At 50.6% G+C, this 24,824-nt stretch overlaps 1 protein-coding gene across 6 annotated transcripts in view; it reads left to right on the forward strand.

Moving 5' to 3' along the window:
* Positions 1–5,326: 5,326 nt before the first annotated feature.
* The window catches only part of Tpst2 (tyrosylprotein sulfotransferase 2), a 50,498-nt gene continuing 31,000 nt past the window's right edge, over positions 5,327–24,824 (forward strand). For 2 of the 6 annotated variants that reach the window (XM_063226006.1, XM_013142007.2), the window contains exon 1: positions 18,003–18,023. The gene's annotated coding sequence lies outside the window, so the exon portion shown is untranslated. Of the gene's footprint in view, positions 5,460–17,614; positions 17,698–18,002; positions 18,024–24,824 lie in introns of those variants that run through there. The other 4 variants (XM_063226011.1, XM_063226009.1, XM_063226010.1 and 1 more) reach the window with 4 other exon arrangements.

Here is a 24,824-nt window from a genome sequence, read left to right on the forward strand (position 1 = left end):
TATGAGCAAAACTAGTAAAGATGAAAGGGAACAAAAGAAAGAATTACACGTAAATGGGTCAGTACGCTGTGCACATAACTAGGAGCTGTAACCCTAACGTTTCAGCCACAGTGCTAGTTCCAACCTGCCCTCGAGACATGAGCTGCCAGCACCTGGAACAGAATTTCGGTGCATAAAGACATCACATTTTTATCTTGAGACTGAAACTTCCAGTTTCAACATCTGGTACCCAACTCAAAAAAATGATGTTGAGGATGGCATTGGAGGTAAACAGTGGAGCTGTGCTTCCCACTGGCCACAGTGCTCACCTTTTGGGGGGCTTCCCAACAATGGCAGTGTTGAATCTGCATGCAATTTGCCTTAAACACCACCCATGGAGCTCCATGCCTGGGAAAGCTAGGGGCTTACAGTGTTTTGGTGCTAAATCCCAGCTCTTGAATCTTTAGTAGCAGATCTTGGGGAGACAAGAATCTTGCTTATAGAATATCACCTCCCATTCATGGTGCTAACAGGCCACACACTTTTTGAGACACAGGCACTGCTGGAGGGGGGTGGGGAGCTCAGGGCAATCAGAAGCACTGACAGCTTTTATGCCAGCATCAAATGCTGATGGCCACACAGCAACTGTGCTTCAGGAGAAAGATGCAGTTCCAGGCTGCTAAAGAGATGGGCATCCTGTTAGAACCACATTGCCATGAGAGCCAGCTCTGGAGCAGACACCCAGGATCAAAGAGTGCAATGGGGGTGTCTGAATACCAGGCTGGGAATGATAATATCACATCCCTTGAAGGAGGAGAAAAACACATACTCACTTGTCCTGCCCTGCCTGCAGATGAGCCACCTCCCACAGCCAGTATCTTAGAAAAGGTTCTGAAAAGAGACCTGACCAAGTCTATGTTCCAACTCTGATCATTATTAGCTGTTATCCAGGGTCACATCAAATTACCTGTTTCAGCCTCTGCTTCCTCATCTGTGAAATGGGAATATAGATCATAAACCTTCATAAGGTTGTTGAGAAAAGTAAATGATCTGCTTGAATATGATACTTCCCAGGTGCTTAGTGCACAGCAGGCACCTGAATAGAGTATAGTCTCTGGTAAACACCCACATCCTTTAAATGTTAGAGCTGGAAGAAGTTTTACAATCAGTGTTTTCTGCTACACTCATCTTTTCTACTTTCAACAAATACTGATTGAAGACTTCCTAAGAGCTGGGATTTGTCTAGAGGCTAGGAAGGTAGGGTACAGAGAGGGCACAGGAGGCTCCCACTCTGGGTATTTCCAGGCTGGGGACATAGATAAGAAAAAATTCTTTCATTTCCTTCAGAGTCACATCAAATTCCCCAGGCTGCATAGTCCAGGATCCAATCCATCAGGACGATGTGGGACTTAACTACAGCCACATCGAGACCCAGAAAGGTTTGCTGAACCAGGATGCTGAGAGAAGAAAACCCAGTCTAAACCCAGGGGACGGCTGTGGCCTCTTCCTTAGCCCTCCACTGAGGTCTGCCAATCCTGTCTTCCGGACATCCATGGAACCAGAACAGGTAGATAACCATTCTTGGATTATTCCAACAGTCTCCAACCGAGAGAGAAATCACGGAAAAAATACTTTTTACAATAGCATCGAAAAAAGCAAAACACCTAGGAATCAATCTAACAAAGGATGTAAAAGACCTTCTATGTTGAAAACTACAGTACTCTGAAAAAGGAGATGGAAGAGTATATTAGAAAATAGAGAGATCTCTATGCTCTTGGGTAGGAAAAACCAATAGAGTAAAAATGGCCATACTTCCAAAACTATCGTACAGATTCAATGTAATCCCAATCAAAATTCCAATAGCATATCTCACTAACTATAGAAAAAATCCTAAAATTCATTTGGGACCAGAAGAGACCTAGATTAGCAAAGGCAATCCTGGGCAGCAAAGACAAGACAGGGGGCATCACTATCTCTGACTTGAAATTATACTATAAAGTGATAGAACTGTGGGGGACCGGCGGCGGCTGAAAAGATAAGAAGTATGAAATACAAATGACCTTTATTTTGAGAATGCGGGGAGAGACACCCCCGATCCCCTGGAGTGCGGCATCTCCCCCCGGGGTAGGTGATCTCTCCGTGGAACACGTGGAGTGGAGGCCTACATGTAGCTTAGGGTAGGGGTGGTGCCTGAGGGGCATTAGGGATGCACAGGTAGCCCATTGGCACTCTTTTGGCGCCATAGGTAAATTCCTAGGGGTGGGGAACATAGGGACTCTTTGGTTCCAGCTACAGTGTCTGGCCTGGGCCAAAACCCTTTCATAAAAACAGTGTGGTATTGGCAAAAAATAGACCTGAAGATCAATGGAATAGATTAGAAGATGCAGAAACAATTGCTGACACACTAAGCCACCTTATCTTTGACAAAGGTGCCAAATACATTCACTTAAAGAAAGATAGCCTCTTTAATAAATGGTACTGGAAAAACTGGCTCTACACATTCTGAAGATTAAAATGGACCCATATCTTTATCATGTACTAAGCTAAAATGATCAAATATCTTAATATTAAAACTGAAACATTAAATCTGCTGGAAGATAAAGTAGGTAAAACCCTTGAAGACATTGGTGTAGGCAAAGACTTTATGAACAAAATGCAGGTTGTACAAGAATTATCGCAAAGAACCAACAACTGGGATCTCACCCTACTGAAAAGCTTTTGCACAGCAAGAGGAACCACCAAAAGAGTGAAGAGACAACCCACAAAGTGGGAGAAAATGTTTGCCAGCTGTTCCTCAGACAAAAGACTACTATCAAGGACATATAAAGAACTCAAAAAAAATCAGTCCTCCCAGATTTAAAACTCAATCCAAAAATGGGCATCTGAGATGAACACATGCTTCTCAGATGAAGAAATACAAACAGTATGTCAATATGTGAATAAATGTTCCATATCACTGGTCATTTGAGAGATGCAAATTAAAACAACAGTGAGATTCCACCTCACCCAGGGTGAAGGGTTATTATCAAGAAATCAACCAATAACAAATGCTAGGGATATAGGAGCCCTTCTCTATTGTTGGTGAGAATGTAGACTGGTGCAACCACTGTGGAAATCAGTGTGGAGATTCCTCAAAAAACTAGGATTGGAGGTTCCATGCAACCCAGCTATTCCCCTTGTAGGTATCTTCCCAAAAGAATTGAAACACCATACAATAGAGATATATGTGCACCCGTGATTATAGCAGCACAATTTGTAATAGCCAGGTCTTGGAAACAATCTAAAAGCCCATCTACTGAGGAATGGATAAAAAAGATGTGGTATTTTTATACAACGGAGTACTACTGATCCATAAAGAAGGATAAACTGAAGGCTTTTAGGTAAATAAATGCAACTTGAGAACATACTTATCAGTGAGGTAAAGAAGATACACATGCTGAAAAGAAAAAAACATATGTATATGTGTATGTATATAAAAATGGTTAAGTTAGTTATACTACTGATTTCTCTGAGTTCACCAAAGAGAAAGATTTGTGCTGGTATTGTTCAGACAATTGAATGCAGATGTCTTGTGCTTGTGTCTGGTTGAATGATTTGGGGATGATAATGTGCAATATATTGTTGCCCCAATTGACATGTTTTGAAATATTGTAGTTTCTTCTTCTCCTTTTTCTGTTTTCTCCTCTTCCTCCTCCTCCTCCTTCTTCTTCATTTTTCTGTCTTTCTTTTTATCCTTGCATAAAATGAATTTGGAAAAAAACTTCAGAGAATACAAACTCAGGGGGAAAAAAAAGCCAACCTCCAAACCCATCTCCTGCCTATTCCTCTTCCACGAAGCGGCTACAACAATGATCTCTGTGGAAAACACAGCTAGTCACACCCTTTCCCTGCTGAACACTTCTTTCGCTCTGCAAGAGAAAGTCCGGACTCTTTGCCCAGGCGGTGGAGCCTTCTGCCATTGACCCTGCAGGCACCTCGGAACTTTTCTCTCACTGCCACCATACGCTGTCGGCTCTGTACCTCATGCAGATCCCTGCACTCCCTTCCTTCCTGCTAGGCCTTTGCACCTCTGTTCCTCATTACTGGTGCTCTTGTCCGCCCACATCCAGGCTGCAGGTCTCTGTGTAACCACTCTTGAACTTTCTCTTTCTGGGCCAGTCTAATTCTGTGCTTCTGCCTGGCCAGTTACACATGCTCATTTTACTGTGAAAGTCTGTTGGAGGGTCCAGCTCCCCCTATTTTAGTCCTTCAGTTCTAATCCTCCAGTTGCTTAGTGAAACTCAGCACCCAGCCTGAGCCTCAGCAAACGGGGCTAGGACGTTATTAAACAAAAGTCCCCTTCAAACCTCTTCCTTTGATCTCCATTTGCTTACCCACAAGAAGACAATATAAGGTACCTAGACAGAATTTAATTCGTGTCCAGATTAGCCCTAGCAAGCCTGTAATATGCACTCAATAAACACAAGATAATCTTTTTTATTGTTTCCAGACCAATAATACCAGCTCCATGGAGGCAATAGGTTTCATTTCCACACAGCAGGCAATTTATTGGACACGCGAATGAATTATTGACCATGGTCAAATTGCTTACTGTGTGCTTACATGTGTTTGCTGTCAAAGTTGTAACAATTACAGAACTTTACTTTGAAAAGGTAATATAAACACATGGGCTTTTTATTAAACGGAAAAAAAAAAAAGCTAAAAGAGAACAAGGTTCACAACTAAACCTGCATCCCTTTCTCCTCCTCCGCTTTCATGTGGCATTCCACGCGGAAGCATACAACACACAAAGTCTCTTATTTTGCACATGGGACAAGAGTCACAGAGTCCTAGCCCGCAGTTTCATTTCATTCCTGTTTGTCACTTTCCTAAATCTCTGCACTGCTGACACTTTAGGCTGGATGGTTCTTTGTGCCTAAGTGTTGGGGGGGGGGGGGGTCCTGTGAGCTGTAGGTCCCGGGGTTCTGCTGCCTAGAATCCAAACTGTCTTCAAATACTGTAAATGTAAGGATGAAGATGAAGACAGAGACAGGGTAAAACCATCCCTACTTCGGCACTATTGATACCTGGGGATATACGTGGAAGATCCTCCCTCGTTTTTCTTTTACACAAAAAACATCACGAATACACCCTGACTGGGTCAAGTTTCATTTCTTTACACCACTCTTTGTGGGTCATTCCACTGTACTCTCACAGAACTTAAACTGGGCTGTGAGGAGAGGTGGTGAGCCGCCCGTCCCAGCAGCACGCCAGCATGTATGTCGGGACTTCCCAGGCGGTGGGGCTGCAATCCCTGGTTTGGCCCCGGAACAGGCGGGCGGGGGCGGGGCCTGACGTGGGCGTGGCAGTGGGAGGAAGCGCAGGCGGGCCGCACCAGCCCCGCCCCGTGACGTCACGGCGCCGGCCCCGCCCCGCGCGGGCGCTCCCCTCCCCGGCGGGGCTGGCGAGCGGGGATGGCTGGGCGCGTGGGCCTCGGCACGGTAGGTGGCCCTGCGGGGCGCGGGGCCCGTGGCTGCCCCGGCGGGCGTGGGCGCAGGGCACGAGCGGGAGCGCGCGGGGTTGCGGGAGGCCTCGGTGCCTGCGATTCGTACGGGCCCGGTGGGCGCCCTGGCTGCGGGGCTGGGAGCCGGGAGCAGGCGGCGCGGACGCGCGGTCCGAGGCTCCGCACCCGCCGGGCTGCGAGCGCTTTCGGCGGTGCACGGGGACTCCGGAGACGCTCAGCGTGTGTGTGCGCGCGTGTGTGTTGTGTGTGTGTACGCGCACGCGTGTGTGTGATGTGTGAGCGTTGGGGTGGGGAGCAGTGGGTCACCGCCTTTGGAGCCCCCAATCCCTCCCCGGCGTGCGGGGACCCCCGGCCGGCCGCCGGCGCGCTTGGAAGTTAACTTAGTGCCGGCGTGGAGTTGCGAGGCGTGGCAGAAGTGCAGGCGTGGGGGGCGGAAATTTCAGGCAGGGGAGGTGGACACCGACAGCACCGGGTGGGGGGAGCCTTGGTGTGATCGGAAATCACTACCGTGAGGAGGGGCAGCGTTTGGCCAGAGGACCCCACCACCTGCATCTTCTTCCTCACTGTGAGCTGGAGAGAAAAAACCTCCTGCCTGAAGCCAGACTTGGCCGCCAAGTAAGGGGGGCACAGTCACCCAGGCTGGCCAGGCTAGACATGGCAAAGTCATTTTTGTGGACAGCGGTCAGGGTCTGACGCTCCCACTCAAAGGCCCAATCTTCTCAGAGGGTGGGTGGAAGCTGTTTTAATACAGCCAGTGGAAGACACTATGCCTGTCACTTTGCTCCCCCCTTCCGTTTTACAGGTGGGGAAACTGAGGCTCAGGAAGCTTTGGACTCAGAACAAAGATATGGCAGAACTGAAATTCACCTTCAGGGCTTCCTGATTTCATGTCTTGTAGGAATGTTGAACAAGAAGGCTCACAAACTCCGAGTCTTCCTTCAGAAACTTTCTCTGGCAGCTCCTGGAAGCCTTCTCTGGCTGTCCCCAGGCACTGTTGGGTGCCTTCTGTTTTGAATCCTTCAAGCATAGCTGACTTTTTCCCTGCTTATCAACTCCCTTGTATATGTGCCTCCCGGGGCTGGGTGGTGGCCCTCTTTCCTCAGCCCTCACCCCCCATCCTGTACTCCTTTGATTCAGGCAGCATGGTCTGACAGTCACACGTGAGTGTGATGCCCTGCTCTAGCAGGGTTGGTGTCTTGGCAAGTCATTACCCTCTCCCCAGCATCAGTGCCCACCACTGTGAAATTGGGTTTGCTGTTTTGTCCTAAAGGAATTGTCTTATTGGTGAACAATTTTACCTCCTTTGAATCGTAATTATACTATGATAGTATATGTCTTTTTTTTTTTTTTTTTTTGAGACAGTCTTGATGCTCAGCCCAGACTAGCCTTGAACTCCCGGTGATCCTCCTGCCTCAGCTTCCCAAGTGCTGGGATTACAGGCATGTGCCACCATGCCTGCCACAGCATAGGCCTTTGTTTTACCCTACTTTTAAAAATCTCATGTTTTTACAACAGCTTTATCAAGATGTGATTCACATACCATACAGTTTTGACTTTTAAAGTACACTTCAGTGGGTTTTAGGATATTCAGAGTTGTGCAATGACCACCACTGTTTAATTTTAGAATATTTCTGCATTCCAAAAAGAAACACTGCACTGATTAACAGTCACATCCCAAACCCTCCATCCCCCGTCCCTCACAACTACTAATCCCCTCTCTCTCTCTGTGAATTTGCCTATACCCCATGTTCCTATAAATAGAATCATATACTATGTGGCCTTCTTTGATTGGTAATTTTCACTTAGAGTGGTGCTTCCAACGTTTATTTCATTGTAGCAATTATCAATACTTCATTACTTTTCTTTTTCTAGTATTGAATTACTTTTTATGACTGAGTAATATTTCATTATGTGGGTATACCACATGCTACTGACCTGTCTGTCGAAGGACATTTGAGTATTATTAAGCATTATGAATAACATTATTTTGAACATTCGTGTGCAAATCATACTTCCATTTTCAATTCTTTCAGGTATATGGCTGGGGTGGAATTGCTGGGTCACATGGTCACTCTGTTTCACATTCTGAGGAACTGGCCAACTTTTCCAAAGTGTCTGTATCATGTTGCATTCCCACCAGCAGGGTAGGAGGCTTCCAGTAATCTTTAGTCCATTCAGCTCTCACGCAATTAGAATCCTTGACATCACTGACTTTGCTGTGTTAGTTTTAAATTATTTTCTAATTCCTTTTCATTTATGTGTCTCATTAGGAGAATTAGGGGTATGTTTTGTGTATCCAGGCACGCCTGGACTGTCAATGAGGGAAGCAGATTGAGCCTGTGGTATGGGGAGCAGGGATGTGTGTGTACCCTTCTGTTCTTCCTAGTAAGAGGCAGATGCCAGCTGATGCAGGCTGGCAGGGAGGGACAGGGCCACCAAGAGCCCCTCAGAACCTCACACACTGCCAGGAGGGGTAAAGGAAAGGTGGATCCTGCTTTGATAGTCCCACTCCCAGCCAGCCCAGAGGCCCCTTGATAGCCTAGGGGTCATGGAGTCAGCATGCAATTTCTAGGGCTTGGGTCATGCTGAGTGTCCTGTAGTGCAACCCAAAGCCCGCCTGGTAACTCCAAAGTCAAGCCTGGACTCCTATGTTCTCTCTGAAGGTGACCTCTCCTGGTGGCCACATGAGATAGATCACACGGAATGGGCCCAAATAAGTCTGCCCTTACTGCTAAAAGTGCCACCCCTGGGCTGGAGCTGTGTAGTTCTAAGTTACAAATGGCCCCTCTGTGAGCCCCAGGACACACAGACCTCCCTAGTCTTTGACCTCAGTGGGCCACTGAGGGAATGGGAATGGACCGGTGTATGGGAGCATCTTGGGTTCCACAAGACTGTTGAACAGTATTGTCAGTGTAACACTGACAGTGGGCCAGATCCAGCTTCTTTGTAGCCTGGGGTTGGTGATCACAGTTTTCCCTTCTGAAAGCTTGGCTCTGAGTGGCTGTCATTTGCCATGTGGCACTGTGGAAGCTTCCCTGGATAGCAGCAGCCCTGGGTCTGCCTGTTTGCCACTTTTTCCTTTTGTCTGCAAGACCCTTTGATGTCCGCAGACAAACATCTTCCTTATTTGGGGTCATACCAGAGAAGGTCTGGGGTGCCTGCCCCTTCTGTGTCTCTTCTTAGGTCTCCCCCACTCCAAGCTGGACAGTTCGTGGGTATGATTCATTCAGAGCAACAGGCCAGAGAGCTGGCCAAGCCCTAGAAATTGCAGGGAGGACCTGGGAGGGCAGGCTCCCATGCCCTGGGGCATGTCTGGGGCTGCTGGTCTGGAGAAGACCTTCATCTATTCCTGTGTGCTTAGATGGCAAACTGCCAGCCTGTCTGCCAGGGAAATTCTTGCGTCCCCAGACTTTTGACCCAGACTGCTGCTGTGACCAGAGAGCATGCAGGGTAGCAGAAACTAGGTGGCACAGGCCTGCGTTGAACCTGTTATTCCATTTAGTAGTCCCTAATGCTGGCTGCTTTCCCTGAGTTTCACTTTTCTCATCTGTAGAACTGAGCTACAATAGGGGCTGCCCTGCCGGGACTGTGGTGGGAGGGGGTGGTGAAGTACCTACTCGGGACCCAGGCAGAAGCTGTGCCCTGGGCTCAGACAGGCTCTTTGGCATGGTGAGCTTGTCCATTGTGACCCTCAGTTTTGCCACCTGTCAAAAGGCAGTGATGGTGGATACACCTAGTGCCACCAGGCTGGCGGGGTATCAGGCACCGGTCCATGCAGCCTACATACTTTTAACTCATTAAATGTCCTAGCACCTCCGTGAGCTAGATGAACAGGCTGAGGCACAGAGAGGCTGTGATTGGCAAATGCTGCTCAGCCAGGAGGTGGGGATCAAGATTTGAATCCAAAGTCTATACTCTTAATTTCCCATCTTTCCCCACTTTGATAACCCATCAGAAGGCCCGGCATGTAGAGATCACTCAGCAAATGTCAGTCATTGTTGTATTATCTGTACATGATCATCCGTGCCTTGCCTGTCTGTGTGTCTCTACTCCCTCCTGGATGGGCAGAATGAGCATGGCTTCTCCCCACGCCTCACCCTCACAGCCACTGTGAGACCTGGGGTGAGGTGTGTGCCCCCTCCACCTCTTTCCTTACCTGCAAAGTAGGTGGATTTGACCTGCTGTGTGGTTTTTAGCTCTCAGTCTATGTGACTTCTTTGTTTTTGTTTTTAATTGAGCCAGTGTTCAAACACTTCTACAGAAGAATTCCGAGGTTTTACTTGTCTTGGAAACTCGGGCTTGGGTCAAACTCAGTGGCCTAGAGCGTGGTTATTGTCGTCCCCACCTCTCTATAGAGTCTCCTACTGGCCTGACCAGTCACAGGGCCCCCTGAGCTGATGTAATTTCCAAGGCTTTGAGGACACCTTGGGCCTGTCTAACTCTGCTTGAATAAGCAGTTAGGTTGCTTTGAAAATAATTTTTTTAAGCCACTAGTTTTGATGTTTTCCAAGAGCCCTTTTAGCTCTGGTTTTCTAGGACATTCGAGGTTGCCTGAGGCCTCCTGATACCTGCCGTGCCATTGTAAGTCCCTCAGATAGGGAGTTTGTCCCCATTCCACACTCCCCAAAACTCACATTGAGATATTTGGGGCCTGGCTGAGTCCTCTAGCGAGTTACTGTGTGTCTCTGATCCCCACACATCTGCCACACTCGCCTAGCTATTTGGACTATTCCCCGCCCTTGGGATGGGACATTTGTTACTGACCGCACGTTTTCCCCAAAGCTAAGGCTGGGGCAGGTTGTATAGGCCCTCAGCAGTAGGACTTTAACCCTATCTGCACAATTTCAGAGGCTGCTTTCAGGAGCCCTGCATCCCTCAGGCCCATCACTGCCCAGATAAGCTCCTGAGGGATGCCCTGCCCTCGTGCGCAGGTTTGCGGCAGTGTCCTGTGGCCTAGTCTCGGCAGTGGATGCCTGGAGGTTCTGTAAATCCTTGTGGAGTCAGGATGTCTTCACAGTTGAGTCAGGGATATAGCTCAGTGGCAAAGGACCTGCCTGGCAAGCCCAAGGTCCTGAGTTCAATTCTTGGTCCAAAAATAAATAAATAAATAAAACAAAACTAAGGATAGGTCCACAGCAAGAGGCTGTGGTACGGGAGCTCAGCAGCAGCAGGGACATTCCAGTGCAGTCAGGAGTGGACAAAAGAGTGAGTGAGCCACATCTCTAACCTGAGATGCTGGATGTGGGCCCTGAGGCCTGTCCAGCCTCAGTGGACACACAGAGTCTTGTTAAAGTGCAGGTTTGGAGTGGGGCCTGGGGTTATTTTTAACCTACCTCCAGCGGATGCTGACACTGCTTGTCTAAAGAGCACTTTTGAAACAGAGCTTCAGGTTAGAGGTTGGCAGATATTTCCACTGGGCCACGTGGGACCCACCACCTGCTTTTTTGAGTAAAGTTTTACTGAAATAAGCCATGTTTGTCTATGGCTGCTTTCATGCTGGGACAGTAGAGGGGTGCTGCCACACTGTGCAGAACAGTGCAAAATTTAAACTCAGAAATGACTTGTTTCTGGATTTTCCATTTAATGTTTTTGGGTCATGGTTGATACACGGTCACCGGAACCACCATTAACAAACCACAAATGGAAGACTGCTGCACCCCTCTCCTGCACTGTCAGGACACAGCTTATCCATGTGCCTGCCTGCCCGTCTCTGCAGGATCCCACAGGGCTTGGGTTCAGGTCACCCTTACTTTACTAAAATTCTTACGATAGCATGTGGATAACATCATTATATTTTACCATTAGTTGTTGCTAAGCTTAACTGCGGCTGATTTATAGATTGAACTTTGGACAGGTATATGTGTCTAGGGAAAAAAGTAGAAATAGGGCTTGATCCTCTGAGAGGCTCTATAGGGGTCTTGGAGCATACGTCCTGCGGAGAAAGGGAGGAGGCCATGGGGCCCACAAAACTGGCCTTCTGCCAACAAAAGGACTGCTAACCCCTGCTCTGATCAACTGTGGGGCCCTTGAATCTGCAGAATGTCCTGGTTTGGTCAATTTTCAGTAATGATAAAAATAATACCATTGCAGTTAGTGTGTGCACACTTGCACTGAGCTCTGCCTGTGTGTTTTCCTTAGCTCGGCTCTGTCGCAGATCACGCCGTGATCTCTGGTTCTTGGAGGCTCTGAGAGTTGGGTCACTGGGCCAGTCAGCAGCTGAGGCCGATTTGAGCCAGGTCATCTGATTTGTGTTGAGCAGGAGCTGCCGTCTGGGATGTTTTCAAGGCCCAGAGTGTGTTTTTTATGTGGGTCTGGCTCAGGGCATGTCGGTGCCTTCATTTCTTCACTTGTCCGTTCTACCATTTAGTACACAAAAGTCCATGCAGACCATGCTGAGAGTTTGGGGCCTGCCCGGTGTAGGGGCTGGGGTAATATCCCAGCCCTGCACATGGTAGTGGGGGAGTCTTCGAGGTCACACAGGTTGCCAAGCACCTGGTGGGATCTGGGTAGTAGGAGAGGAGGCAGTCAGGGCAGGCTTCCTGGAGGAGAGGAAAAAATGGAGCCAGAAGGAGCTGGCTGGGTAGAACAGGATAAGGAAGGATTTTCAGAGGGAGGGAAGCAGAGGTGCAAAAGTTTGGGGGTGTGAGACGCTGTGGCTGGCAGCTTTGGGAGAGTTCATGGCATGTGTGAGCGCGTGTGTGTGTGTGTGTGTGTGTGTGTGTGTGTGTGCGTGTGCGCACTCTGGGCAGCAGGAGTGGGTGTTACAATTTGAGGTCAGCAGATGTTAAGTGACAGCAGGGCCTCTGTGCTGGGCAGGGAGAGCCTGGCTTCTGCCCTGGAGCCTCTGGGGACTTTGAGGAGAAAGTCTCGGCCGGGTGCTGCAGGGACACAGAGCAGCCGCCAGCTGGGGCAGGGGCTTCGTCCTTCACATTCATTTCCCTGGAGTGTTTTTCAGTTAAGCCAGCGGGTTACAGAGTAGTTTCCTTTGCACATATATTTTTAAAACAGTGAAGCTGTGTAACAGGATAAGTAAGAGCTGTGGGGCTCTGGGTGCAGTCTGTGTCCAGAAGGTGGTGCTGGGCAGGCGGGCATTGGGGGTGGACTTGGGGGGCGCTGTGCGGCCAGGCAGGCAGTGACCTTGTTCTCGGGGCCCTACACCTTCTCTGGAGGCCCTGAGCCTTGGAGGGGAGTGGCTGGGGACAGCAGATGTGGGCACAGGGCTCTGGGAGCCGGGCTGCCGTGCCGTGCCATGCCGTGCCGTGCCGTGCCGTGTCGCTGGCCCCTTGTAGGCTGCCTTGCCTGCCTGCCTCTCACTCCTCTCCACCGCTCCGCCTGTTTGTCTCTCCCCCTCTCTGTCACACCGTTGGTCTCTGCTCTGTCTCCTCCTCTGTCTCCTTGTTCTCCCTCTTCCCCGGCTCTATCTCCTTGACTCTATATGGCTGTGTCACTCGTGTGTCTGTCCCTCCACATCTGTTTCTCCCTATCTCTGTCTCTCCCAGTTTCTGAATTTCTGCCCCATTCCCATCTCTGTCTCTCCTGGTCTCTGTCTCCCCCAGCGCAGGTCTCCCTGTCTCTGTCTCTCTCTGCCTGTCTCTGTCTTCTTCCACTCCACCCATACCACTTCCCCTTCCCTGTCCCCCACGCCTGTACACACACACACACACACACACACTCACCAGCACAGCCCTTCCGCTCTCTCATTAGAAACCCATCCCACTTCCTTTGGCTCCTGCTGACATCCTGCCCCAGAACCACCCCACTCTTCAGGGGACCTGGGAGGGGGCAGGCACCTGCAGGCCCAGGAGATGGGTGTTTTGGCCTCTCCTAAGTGAAGGCCAGGCCACCCACCATAGTGGTTCTAGCTCCCCACCTCCCACTTTCCAGATGCCCCCCCACCCCACTCCTCTGTGCCTGGCTCAGGGCTGCAAGAGGAAGAGGTCTTAATGGGAGTGCAAGTCTGCGTTTGATTTCGTTTGAGATCTTGGGCCATTAGCCTCTGGGGAATGGGTCACTGCCTCTGAGACCTCCTTTCCCATCAGGTGTCCTTGCCATTGGCAAGTATCATTTGCTCAGCTGGCACAGTAGGTCTGGAGTGCCTATTTGTGCGCTAAGAGTTTGGGGAAGAAAGCAAAATTAAAAATACGGTTCAAGCCAGGCCTCTGTGATGAACATCTATAATCCTACATACTCAGAAGGCTGAGGCAGAAGAATCTCAAATCTGAAACCAGCCTGGAAAACTTAGCTAAATTTTGTCTCAAAAAAAAAAAAAAAAAAAAAAAAAAAAAAAAAGACTAATGTATCAGTGTGAGACCTTCGGCTCAATCCCCAGTACCAAAAAAAAAAAAAGCCTAGCCTCCTCCTCTTCCTCCTCCTCTTCTTCCTCCTCCTCTTTTCACAGGGAGACTGCGGCCCAGATAGTGGGAAGAAGGACCTGCTCACGCTCTCTCCAGTCTCTTTGCAATGAAGAATGGAGTTGAGCCCTCCGTCCCTGGGAGCAGTGTTCAGCTGGTGTGATGATTGTGTGAAAAGCCCCTTCTGGAATAGCAATTCCTGCTTTGAGCCCCAGGTTGCCCTGCCCACGGGGTTCCTTGGAGCATTCTCCTCTCTGCCCACCTCAGGGTCTCTGATACTTTGCAGGCAAGCTCTCAGCTCAGTCCTGAAGCCCATGGGGGCTGGGGGTTGATCCACCACTCCACGCCATGTCCAGAATTCTCCTTTTAGGAGTTGTCCATGGGACCCGAGAATCTGCATTTCTCATAAGTTCCCAAGTGGTGTCCCAGCTGCTGTTGCAAAACCAAGGTTGAGACCCCCTAGAGTAGAGACAAAGTCCTTGGCGCTGAACCCAGCATGGACTCAAAACTTGCTCCACACTCGCATTCCTGCTGAGTTCTCACAGCCTGCGGGCCTCGGCTTCCTCATCTGTGAAGTCTTGCTGTTGTTGGTCTTATTATTTCAGTTAATGTCGACTCTCCCCGCTCTGCACACAACTCTACTCCTCCTGAATCCTTTGCAATCTATTGATTTTGTAGTGTATTTTCCATACTGCGGGACTTGGGCTCCAGCTGTTCTCTCTAGCTGGGAAGCTGCCCCAGCACTTGGCTTGTTAAAATGCCATGCATCCTTTCCAACCGGCTCAGGTCCTCACCTGACCTCCCACCCCAGCCACCCGTGGCTTCTTCCCCTGACCTCCTGGATCACTGCATTCAGCTCAGTCCTCATCCTGCCAGTCACCGCATCCCTGCGCCAGCCTGTACCCTACAGATCTCACTTCGCAGGGCTTCGTTAGCACACCAGGTGCCCTGGACATATTATCCCCAAAGTCCTGCCTTGGTGTGCTAGCAAGGATATAGATGAGCTCATTATGCCATGGCCCCAGGTTCAAATCTCAGACTTGCTGGTTAGTGTGGTACAGAAGAAGGGGGTAGTAAGGCCTTGTGATTCATCACCAGCCAGTCATGGTGGCTCAGGGAGTGGCCTCATTTCTGCGTGGTGCCAGTGGGACCTCGCAGCTAGGCCGGGGGAATCATGCACACATGGCTTTGTAGTCATGCACACATGAGTTAGAACTTAAGTGGCCTTGTGAATAAGCACTCTGGGCTGAACACCTCTCTCTGGTCTCAATTTCTTCATCTGTACATCTGGCCTCATCCTAGTGACCATCCTGCGAGCTGCTGTAGCAACTATAGATAAACAGCTCTCTGGCACCTGACCCACAGAGATGCTCAGAAAGTCGTGGCAACAAGGATCTGTTGTTCTTCACTCATAGTACTGATGTGGAAACTGAGGCTTGAAGTTAAGGAACTCTGGCATGGCATTTGGCTTCCTGGTGGTGACCAGGTAACTGCAGGTGGAACTACTTTCCTCAAGGTCCCCAAGCCGTTAGGCAAAAGTTACCATCGTGCCCATCTGCCGCTTCTCCCATCCCTCCCTGCCTGTTTGTGGTGATTTGTTTGGATTTGTTCAGTGCAGCTCTTGAAACCTTTGATATTCTGCCTCTTTTGCTGCTTCCAAGAGCACATGAGGAGGAGGAGAGGGGGGAGGAATGTCTGTTGGTTTGTCCAAGAGGGAAGCAGAGGGATAGATGCTGAAGGATCCTGGAGGCCCAGTGAGTGCTATCTCTGCACTGCAGCAGCGAATTGTGCTTTTTAAATCCTCCACCTGAGGGCTGGGGCTGCTGCTCAGTGGTTAGAGCACTTGCCTGCCAAATGAGAGGGTTAGAATTTGATCACTAGCCCTGTAGGCTAGGGTTGGGTAGATAAGACTAAAAAAGAAAAATACCTAAATCTCCTACTCCCTATGATATGCCCCACATGACACAAACGAGGGAATGCTTCTTAGGTGAACTCCCAAAAAAAAAAAAAAAAAAGGAAAAAAATGAATCAGCGTTAGGCCTTCTTGTGGGCTTGTTAGGCCTTCCTGAAATGTTTGGGAACATTGCGACCAGGACATATTTATTGCTTGCTGTGTTCTTGGTCAAGCCTTTCTACCTCTTGGCTCCTAGCCCTTGCAAAACATCCACAATAAAGGGGGAGATGGTCACACAATCAGCAGGGTCATAAACTACAGGTGAGGAGGGGAAGGGAAGTTCTCCAAAGACTCCCTAGAGGGAAAAAAGAGCCACGCAGAACCTTCCGTGCTTTTTGTAAAGCTATTGTAAAGTGGCTTCCTGTATGGAAACTCAAATTCACATCCTTCGGGTAGAAGTGAGAGTGGTTTGATGATCTCAGCCATCACTGCGTGACTTCAGATAAACCTGGCAATAGCTGCTTTCATAATTCTGTCCCAGGATATGTTTATAAAAATATGCAAGGGGCCAGGTTGGTGTACCATGGGTCTGTATCACTCAGGCTGTGATTGCAGGATCCAAATTCAAAAATCCTTAAAAAAAATCCTCGACTTTATTAGGTCAAATAAATGGAAAAATCCACGGCCCAGTACCTCGGATACAGCTGTGACCAGATACACTGATCTTTCCTGTCTCTCTAACTCTCATCTCTTAACTGGGTTTTCCTTTGTGGTGGCTTTATTCTCAAGCATTCTCTCCCCAGTAACAGTTCTGGGTGCACATATGGCCAGTTATTGGTCTTCACTAGCAGACAGCTATTTGCCCAGTAATTTCAGAAAATCCTGGGGATCCTGTTCCCCCTTTGGAGTATTGTGTGTATCTGTTAACATCTGAGCCTTCTCATCTACTGGCCTCAGGCAGTGCCCCTGGGCATAGTGTTAGTCTCTTTGGGCTCACAACAACTGACCCCAGAAGACTGCAGAGTAGCTGGAGCCCAGGTTGACAGGTGCCCACACCAGCGGCTGGACAAAAACAAAAGATAGACACAGGGTTTCTTCCCAGAGAAGAAAGCGGAGGCAGCGCTGGCTTGACTAAGCATTTGCCCTGCTCCAATATGGAATAAAATCTTGCAGGTACTTAGTAGCTGCTCTTCTGTGTCACAGATGAGAAAATTGGGTCTCAGGAGGTTAAGTAATTTCCCTAAGGCCACAAAGCTGAATAGGAGGGAAATTCAGACTGAGGTCTGTTTTCCTACAGAAGTATTTGCTTTCCACCTCCCTGATGACCTAGGAAACTTAAGAATCTGTGAAGTGGCCTCAACAAATAAAATATGAATTGACTGTGGGCATGCAAGATTCTGTGTTAAGTTGTGGGAATGCGTGGGGTGGGGGGCGATCCAGCCTGAGTGCGGGGAAGGCTTCCTGAAGAAGATAAGCTGGAGATTAGTCAGGACTCTGGGTTTATAGAAATGGAAACCCAGTTCTCGTAGAATTAAAAGTAAATTTATTGTGTTATGTAAGTAAAACATCCAGGGTAGGGATGGCTTGAGGCTTGTCTGGACCCTGGGACCCAACTAACAGGGATTTGTGTCCGCCTCCTGGGTGTGAGTTTGTTCTCAAGGCAGGCTCTGTAGGGTAACTAGAGATGGCCCCCCTCTTCCAGCCCTGTGGCCTTGCTTTTTCTGCCCTCTGGGGAGTCTCTGGGTCATGCCTTCATATCTGAGCCAGCACTGTAGCCTGGGCTGCAAAGCTGTGGTTGGTGAGGCCCAGTCATGTGTCCACACCTGGAGGAGTCCAGAGTAAACCAGGAAAGAGGCCAGGGAAACCTGTATTCCTGGCACCCATGGGGCTGACGGAAGGTTCGTGAGGCTGGAGTACAGGATTGTGAGCTCGAAGGGCCTGTGTGCCACACGAGGACCTGAACCCTGAAGGTAGCGGAGGGCCCGGGTGTGTCGTGAAGGCAGGGAGCAGTGTGCCCACCATGTGGGCACAGGCAGCAGGGAAGGTAGGACCAGGATGACTTGCACCAGGTTGTGGTGACGGAGGAAAGTGGCTGGGTCTCAGTGAGAGCTAGTGGGTGGGTGCAATGGACAGGAAGTGGCCATCACTGGGTTGGGGTTTCAGGGAAGAGACAGTGTGAATGATGGGTTTGTTCCAACACAGAAGCCTGGAAAGGAAGTGAACCCAGAGACCACATCATGCATGCAGGTGTCTGTGTGGCGTCGGAGATGCTGCCGAGGGCCCAAGTGGTGGACAGGTGGGGCGCTGGGATTTCACAGCTGCTGGACTGGTGGGGGGTGGTCAGGATCAAGGCCTGGGAGGAAGGGTGCAGAAGGAGAAGCTGTTCAGCAACTCCGAGTCCTGCTCTCAGGAGCACAGCATCTGGACCCTGGACAGGAAGTGTGGGGTACGGCCCGTCCGTTGTGAAGTGTTAGAGGGTAGGAAGTGCTGGGCTGAAAATCAGGCAGCGTAAGGGGGCTCTGGGGTGCTGTGTTGGTGGGAGCAGGCTGCAGGATTAATGGGGGACCAGAAGAGGTTCAGAGGTGAGAAGTTAGCAAGGACATAGGCAACTGTGTGAGCCAAGTAGGTGTTTAGAGATGGGGGATCCAGGCAGCACAGCAGGGACAGCTGGAGAACAGAGTGAGGGTGAAGGATAGCGAGGGACCACAGCTGCTGCAGGACGAGTACAGGGCACGGACCGGGAGGGACGTGGGCAGGCAAGGACCAGGCTTGAGCCTGTAGGGAGTGCAGGACCGGCTTTTCCCATGTGAAGTGCGAGCCCTGAGGATTCGGACCATGGCCTGACTTCCGTTTCCATAGATCACTCTGGAAATCACAGATCACCCTGTAGATCAGCCATAGAGTTGGGGGCAAGAATCAAGGGAGGCCACCAAGGAGTTGCATAGCCAGGCAAGGGTGGCTTGGACCAGCGGGGCAAAAAGTGGGCTCCCCAGAATCATAGCTGCCCCCCAGTGTGGCTGGTGAGAGTGTGGATTCTGGCTCTGGAAGATGAAGTCAGTGGGGTTTGCTGCTGGGCGAGCTGGAATAAGAGAAGAAACCTTTCAAGGTTGTTGTTATGAGCAGCAAGGATGGAGTTGCCTCCAAGTGCAGGTGGAGGATGGAGGTCAGGGTCCGCACCTCATGCAGTGTGAGGAGCCCCAGGACACCCGAGTCCAGCCATGGACTTGACCTTCAGGGAGCTTCTGGGGTCTCGTGCCCAGGAGGACCAGGAGGGGACAGCAGAGACAAGTCACAGTGTTAAGGAGCTCTTAGCACCTGTGCCAGGTGGCTGGCTTGGCCCTGCATTCAGAGAATCTCTGTAAAGGTTCTTTCAGGGTGGGGATGGCAGGAGAGAGGAGGCCAGGCAGCAGCAGCGTCTGACCACAGGCCACCCCTGCCCTGCTAGTCTATGGACTGTGAGTTTGGGGTCCTGGGCCAGTGCCGGGTGTGGGTGGTGGGACTGGAGGCCAAGACTCACCTCACCTTGATGTTCCCAGGGGCTGGCACCGAGCCTGCCCCAGGAGAGCGCCCACCAGAGAGTGTAGGCTGAGGGACTGAACGAGCAGTTGTGTGTTCTGTGGCAGCCAGGGCGGGGTGCCCAGGTGGCAACACTGTGCCTTGGCCTCTCACAAATTGCCATCTTTTCTTATTTTTGTGGTGCGGGAGATGAAGGCCTCTCACGTGCTAGGCAAGTCTCTACCGCTGAGCGTAACCCCAGCCCTTTGCATTTTTTATTTTGAAATAGGGTCTTGCTAAGTTGCCTAGACTTGTCTGAAATTACAGTCTCTTTGGCCTCCTAGAGAGCTGGAATTATAAACATGTGCCACCACTCGCAGCCCAGAGTAGAACCTCAGACTTCCTACTGAAGCTGAATGCATATACAGTAAAGAGCCTGGGCCTTAAGTGGGCAGCTTAATGAATTTTCTGAAGATAAAAGTGTCTGTCTGATCAGCACCCTTCCTACCACGAGACACCCCATGCCCCCTCCAGGGTATTCACCATCCCAACATCCCCTCTTCTGTACCTTGTATACAGGGAGCCATGCATTTTGGTCTCTCTCGTGTCAGATTTTTATGCTTTTAGGTGGAGTGGGGGGCTTGAGGCATGGTACTGGGTCAGCACTCGCACTGAGCTGTCTCCAGCCCTCTTTATTTTTTATTAGCGGACAGGGTTAATGGGAGTCTTGTAAAGTTGCCCAGGCTGGGCTAAAGTATCTGCTGTTGTTATGTGAGTTTCTGGTTTATTCTTGCTCTTGACTGACTGGAATTTATTTATCTACCTGCCCTTCTTCCACAGAAGTTTACTGGGCAAGACTAGGTCCTCCAGCAGCCAACTCCTGAGGGGTTGAGCTCGGGGTGGCCTTGGAGGGGCTCAGGAGCAGGCGCATGTGCAGCTCTGGTCTCCGCTGTGCCAGTCTCTGCCCTCCCTATGGCAGAGCGTGAAGGCTGGATTGCTCCCTCCTTGTTTTACCGACACTTGGTGTGATCTGTTTTCGTTAGGGATCCCACAGGGTACTTTGCATTCACTTCTCCGAAGGGTAGTGAGACCGAGCCCCCTGTCGTGTGCTTGTCAACCCAAGATGAGCTCTTTTACGAGGTGTCGCTTCAGTCTAGCCCACTTGTGTATTGAGTTGCTTGCCCTTTGCCTATTGATTTTTTGGGGCACTTTATACTGCGTTTTAGATTTAGATAGCTTGTTTGATATGTCTAGCAAATACGTTCTTTCATGTGGGACTTCATCTGATCAGCAAGAGGAGAAAGCAGGAGTTCGGAGTTGTGGTGTGATTGATGTACACCTGCGTGGGCCTCAGTATCTCTTTCTAAACCCTACAGGGTAGAGGCACAGGACTGTCCTCACCCCAAGGAACGATCCAGTATCCGCCCAGTATGCAGGGTGGATGGCTACAGTTGTGAGGAAGGATGGTTGAGCACAGAGGGAGTGAACTGTGCCCTGCATGCGCCTTGTGGGAGCCTGAAGGCTGTGAAATACAGCCCCTGTGGCTGAGATAACCTGGGAGTGTGACCATGGCTCATGGACAGATTTAGCCATGGTTAGGACTCTGGAAGATGAGGCGAGTCCAACATGGGAACATCATGCAACATGGGACAGGGGTGTCCAACCTCCTGCATGGCTTGTTAGGACCTGGGCCATACAGCAGGCGGTGAGCATCCCATTTACCTCTACTCCCCTGGCTCACCTCCTGAACTCTGCCTGTCAGTACAACCTTGGGTTCTCATAGGAGCCCAGACCCACTGTGAGCTGTGCATGCGACAGATCTAGGCTGCCCGCTCCTTTCAGTCATCCCCAAACCAGTTCCCACCCCATCATGGAAAAACTGTCTTCCATGTTACTGGTCCCTAGTGCTCAAAAGGTTGGAGGACTCCTGGCATGGAAGGCCCACAGCCCTAAGATGCTTACTGCTGCTCATGTGTGGGCAGCACCCTGGACCCAGCAGAGGCAGACTCAGCCCAGGGCTGAGCGTCCTTTAAGGAGGACTTGCAGTCACAAGCCAGCAGGAGAATGCCCAGCCGCCATCAGCTCCTGACGTCACTGTTCCGGACCTCCGCCGGGCAAAGCCTGGCCCTTGCCTGGCCCTCAACTCTACCTGCTGTTTCCTGCACCTTACTGAGGTTTGACTCCCTGTCTTTGCTGCTCTTCAGTATTTAGCAGCTGTGTGGCATGGAGCGAGTTACATTCAGACTGTAGTGTCTGCCAGCTTTGCATGACTTCACCTGAGTCGTGCCTGATGCCTGGGAAAGATCAGAGACACCCATGTAAGCAGGTCTTGCTGGGCTGTGTTTTTTAAGGTGGCATTATGGGGCCCCAGCAAGGGGTGTACACATGCTGCCCTTTGTACACTAGTCTCTGTGTCCCCATTTCACTGCTGAGGAAGCAAAGTTTCAGGCAGAGGCAGAATGCAGATGAGAAGGCCTGGCCATGGGTGCCAGGCTCCCTCCACTCCTACAGCTGAATCTCTTGTATTCCATCAGGGTCAGGGCACTCTTCTCCTGTGAGGTCCCTCCTCTGAGCAGAGAAGAGGACAGCAGAAGTGGACCACAGCCAGCCTCAGGGAGGCCGGAGAGGGTGTTTGTTGATTGACCTGCACAAAAGTCCCCACTGCAGCCAGTGGTATTGACCCATTTCTAGTAGAAGGGACTGAGGTGAGACATGCACCTGGTGGGAGCAAAACTGGGGATCCAGCCATTGCTTGGCCCTGGGGCCTTTTCCCTGCTGACCTTCATGCCTGGTATCATCCTCTGTACATGTCCCCAAGGCTTGCCCGATGTTTACATGGTCCTTGTCCTGCATGACTGACCTTGAGCTGGCCCAGGGGCACTCAGGCCCGTCCCCCTCTTCAGGATCTTTCCTCTCTTTCCTACGTAAGCTGTCCCCTTCCCAACTTGCTCCAGCCCTCCCCTGCGTGGTGGCTGCATCCTGAAACCCAGAGCCTGGCGGAGCGTTGGAAATTGGCCGCTGTCGGCACAGTTGTCTGAATATCTTACTCAGCTTCTGTCTGCACATGTGAAATGGGAGTAATTGCCAGCTTGGCAAAAATGGCAGTGTTGAACTACTCAAAGTTGGTGTTGCAGAGAGTTGTAGACAGCTGGGGGTGGGGTGCCTTTGGAGTGTGCTTGGCAGGGTCTGTGGAAACAGAGGGAACCTGGCCCCAAACCACCCACTCCAGATAGCTCCAGTCCAGAAGTGCTTCCTTGGTCACATTGGGTTTTATTTTGTTTTAGGGGATGGAACCCTGGGCCTTGCGTATTCAAGGCAAGCACCCTACTATTGAGCCTCAGTCCCTCATTAGACAGTGCTTTCAGCGTGTGCAGGGTACCTGGGGCCTGGCTGAAAAGCAGACGGAGCCTGGTGTACATGTGCACACCTGTAAGCCCAGCTACTCAGCATCTCTGAGGAAAGTTCAAGGCCAGCCTGGACAACCCAGTCACAAAATATTAAACGTGCTAACTCATGTGAGTCAGTGGTAGAGCCTGTGCGTACCGTATCAAAAGGGCTGAGTTCCATCCCCAGCACCAGAAGCAAACAAAAATATAGATGGGTGCATCCAGGATGGGCGCCCTGCAAGACCCCAGGGCACCTCACATGGTCATAAAGAGGCAAATCCCTTTGTAACAGGTGCCCTGCTTCAAAGAATCAAAGATTCTTCTCTTTTCTGTTTTTGTAGTACTGAGGATTGACCCCAGGGCCTTTGTACCGACCTATAGCCTCAGCTCTTTATTTTTATTTTTATTTTTATTTTTGTTCTGAGACAGGGCCTTTCTAAGTCACCCTCAGGCTGGGCTCAGGTAGACTGTCCTCCTGCCTCAACTCCCCGGAGTGCTGGGATTACAGGCATGTGCTGCCATGCCCCGCAGATGAAAGCAATTTAGATACCGTCAGGAAGGTCCTGGCTGACAGAATGCTGTCCCATAGCCCCTGGGGTGCTCGGGAGCCATTCAGAGAGTGGAAGGACAGCACCTGCACTGGCACACGGACTGGGTGTGGCTCCAGGCAGGGCCCTGCACACGGTGGTTGCTCAAGCCCCATTTCCTGTTAGAATAAAACCCTAGTGTAGACAGAGCCAAGTTGTGTTCCAGTCGGCTGCGAATAAGCCAGGGCTCCTTCGCCTTGGTTCAGTGGGACGTGTGGAGCTGGTGACGTTTGAGCCGAGGTCTGTGTGCAGTACTGTAGGGTATTTTGCAATGATCTTGCCTCCCCCCAGTGAATGCTGTGGGTTGTGACCATCCAGAGTGGCTGCAGATAACGCCATTTGTCCCACAAGGGGAAAAGTCCCCTCTCGGCGCAGTAGGTTTTCAGGTGGCCAAAAGGAAGGCAGGGAGCGGGGGCCGGTGGCTGGGAAGGAGGGAGCAAGGTCTTGTGCAGCTTGTATTCCAGTATGTGTTTGGCTCTAATCTAAGAAAAGTGGGTATGGGGGCTCCCCCACCCCACTGACCAATGGCAGCCACCTCTTTGAAAAGAGGGAAGAGCACAGGAGGAGAGATGTCACAGCAGCCCCCTCGCCCCGGGTCCTTTTAGAATGCAGAGTGTACCCTTGAGGGGAGCAGCTAAACTGACTGTTAAAGTAGGCGCCAGGAAGCCACGCGTGGGGGGCACACCTGTAATCCCAGTAATTCCCGGTAATTCACACACCTGTAATCCAGCTCTGGGAGGCTGAAGCATGAGGATCCAAAGTTTGAGCCCAGCGTGGGCAATTTAGTAACTTAGTGAGACAAAAAATAGAGGCTCAGAATGGGACTGGAGATGTGGCTCAGTGTGAAGGCCCTGGGTTCAGTCCCCAGCACCTCAAGTGAAGGACCGAATCGCGGGGCAGGGCTGACTTCAGAGCCATGAGACGCTGGTAACAGTGAGCGCTGGGAGTACTCGGCGCTCTGGCGGGGGCGCGGCTGCTGGAGAGAACCAGTGTGGTTTTATGGCATGCCTTTTTCCAGCTGCCTCTAAGTGCACAGAAATTTTTCATGAGGGCATCCTGGGGCTCAGAGAGTGCAAGGGATTTTCCCAAGATTACACAGCAAGGTAGGAGCTAAGCAGAACACCAGTTCTTGTAAAGTAGGAGCCATTTCTCCTCTGACTGTCTGGCTTTCTGGTCATCTGACCAGTTCCATTGAGCCAATTTGTCTATTTGGTGTTCAGCAGCCGGCTCGGTACCCGAGAGGCAGCCCAGCTGGGGTGGAGCCTGTGGAAGTTGCTTGGTGGTTTTGCTCAGCAGCACAGGGAGGACGGCCAGGGTTGTGGAGCCTGTGAGGAAGGATCTTGACAGAGACATTCTCTGTAGGGGGGCACTGGCTGTCACCCCTGTGCCACTTCACAGTCATGCTGCTCAAACACCTACCATAGTTCCCTCGTGTTCAATTCTCAATATTCTTTTTTGTGCCCACTAATAATGGTTGGCATTGCATGTCCTACAGAGAACTCTGCACAAGGCAGCTGAATTCCAAGTACAGACTGAGTTGAGGGTCCCTCATCCAAAATATTTGGGACCAGAAGTGTTTGCAGAGTTTGTATTTTTTTTTTTTTTTTTTTTTGCAGTTTCTCAAATTTT

Source organism: Cavia porcellus, unplaced genomic scaffold, assembly GCF_034190915.1.
Source record: "Cavia porcellus strain 051 isolate PalLab524CR breed Dunkin Hartley unplaced genomic scaffold, mCavPor4.1 scaffold_16, whole genome shotgun sequence".
Lineage (NCBI taxonomy): Eukaryota > Metazoa > Chordata > Mammalia > Rodentia > Caviidae > Cavia > Cavia porcellus.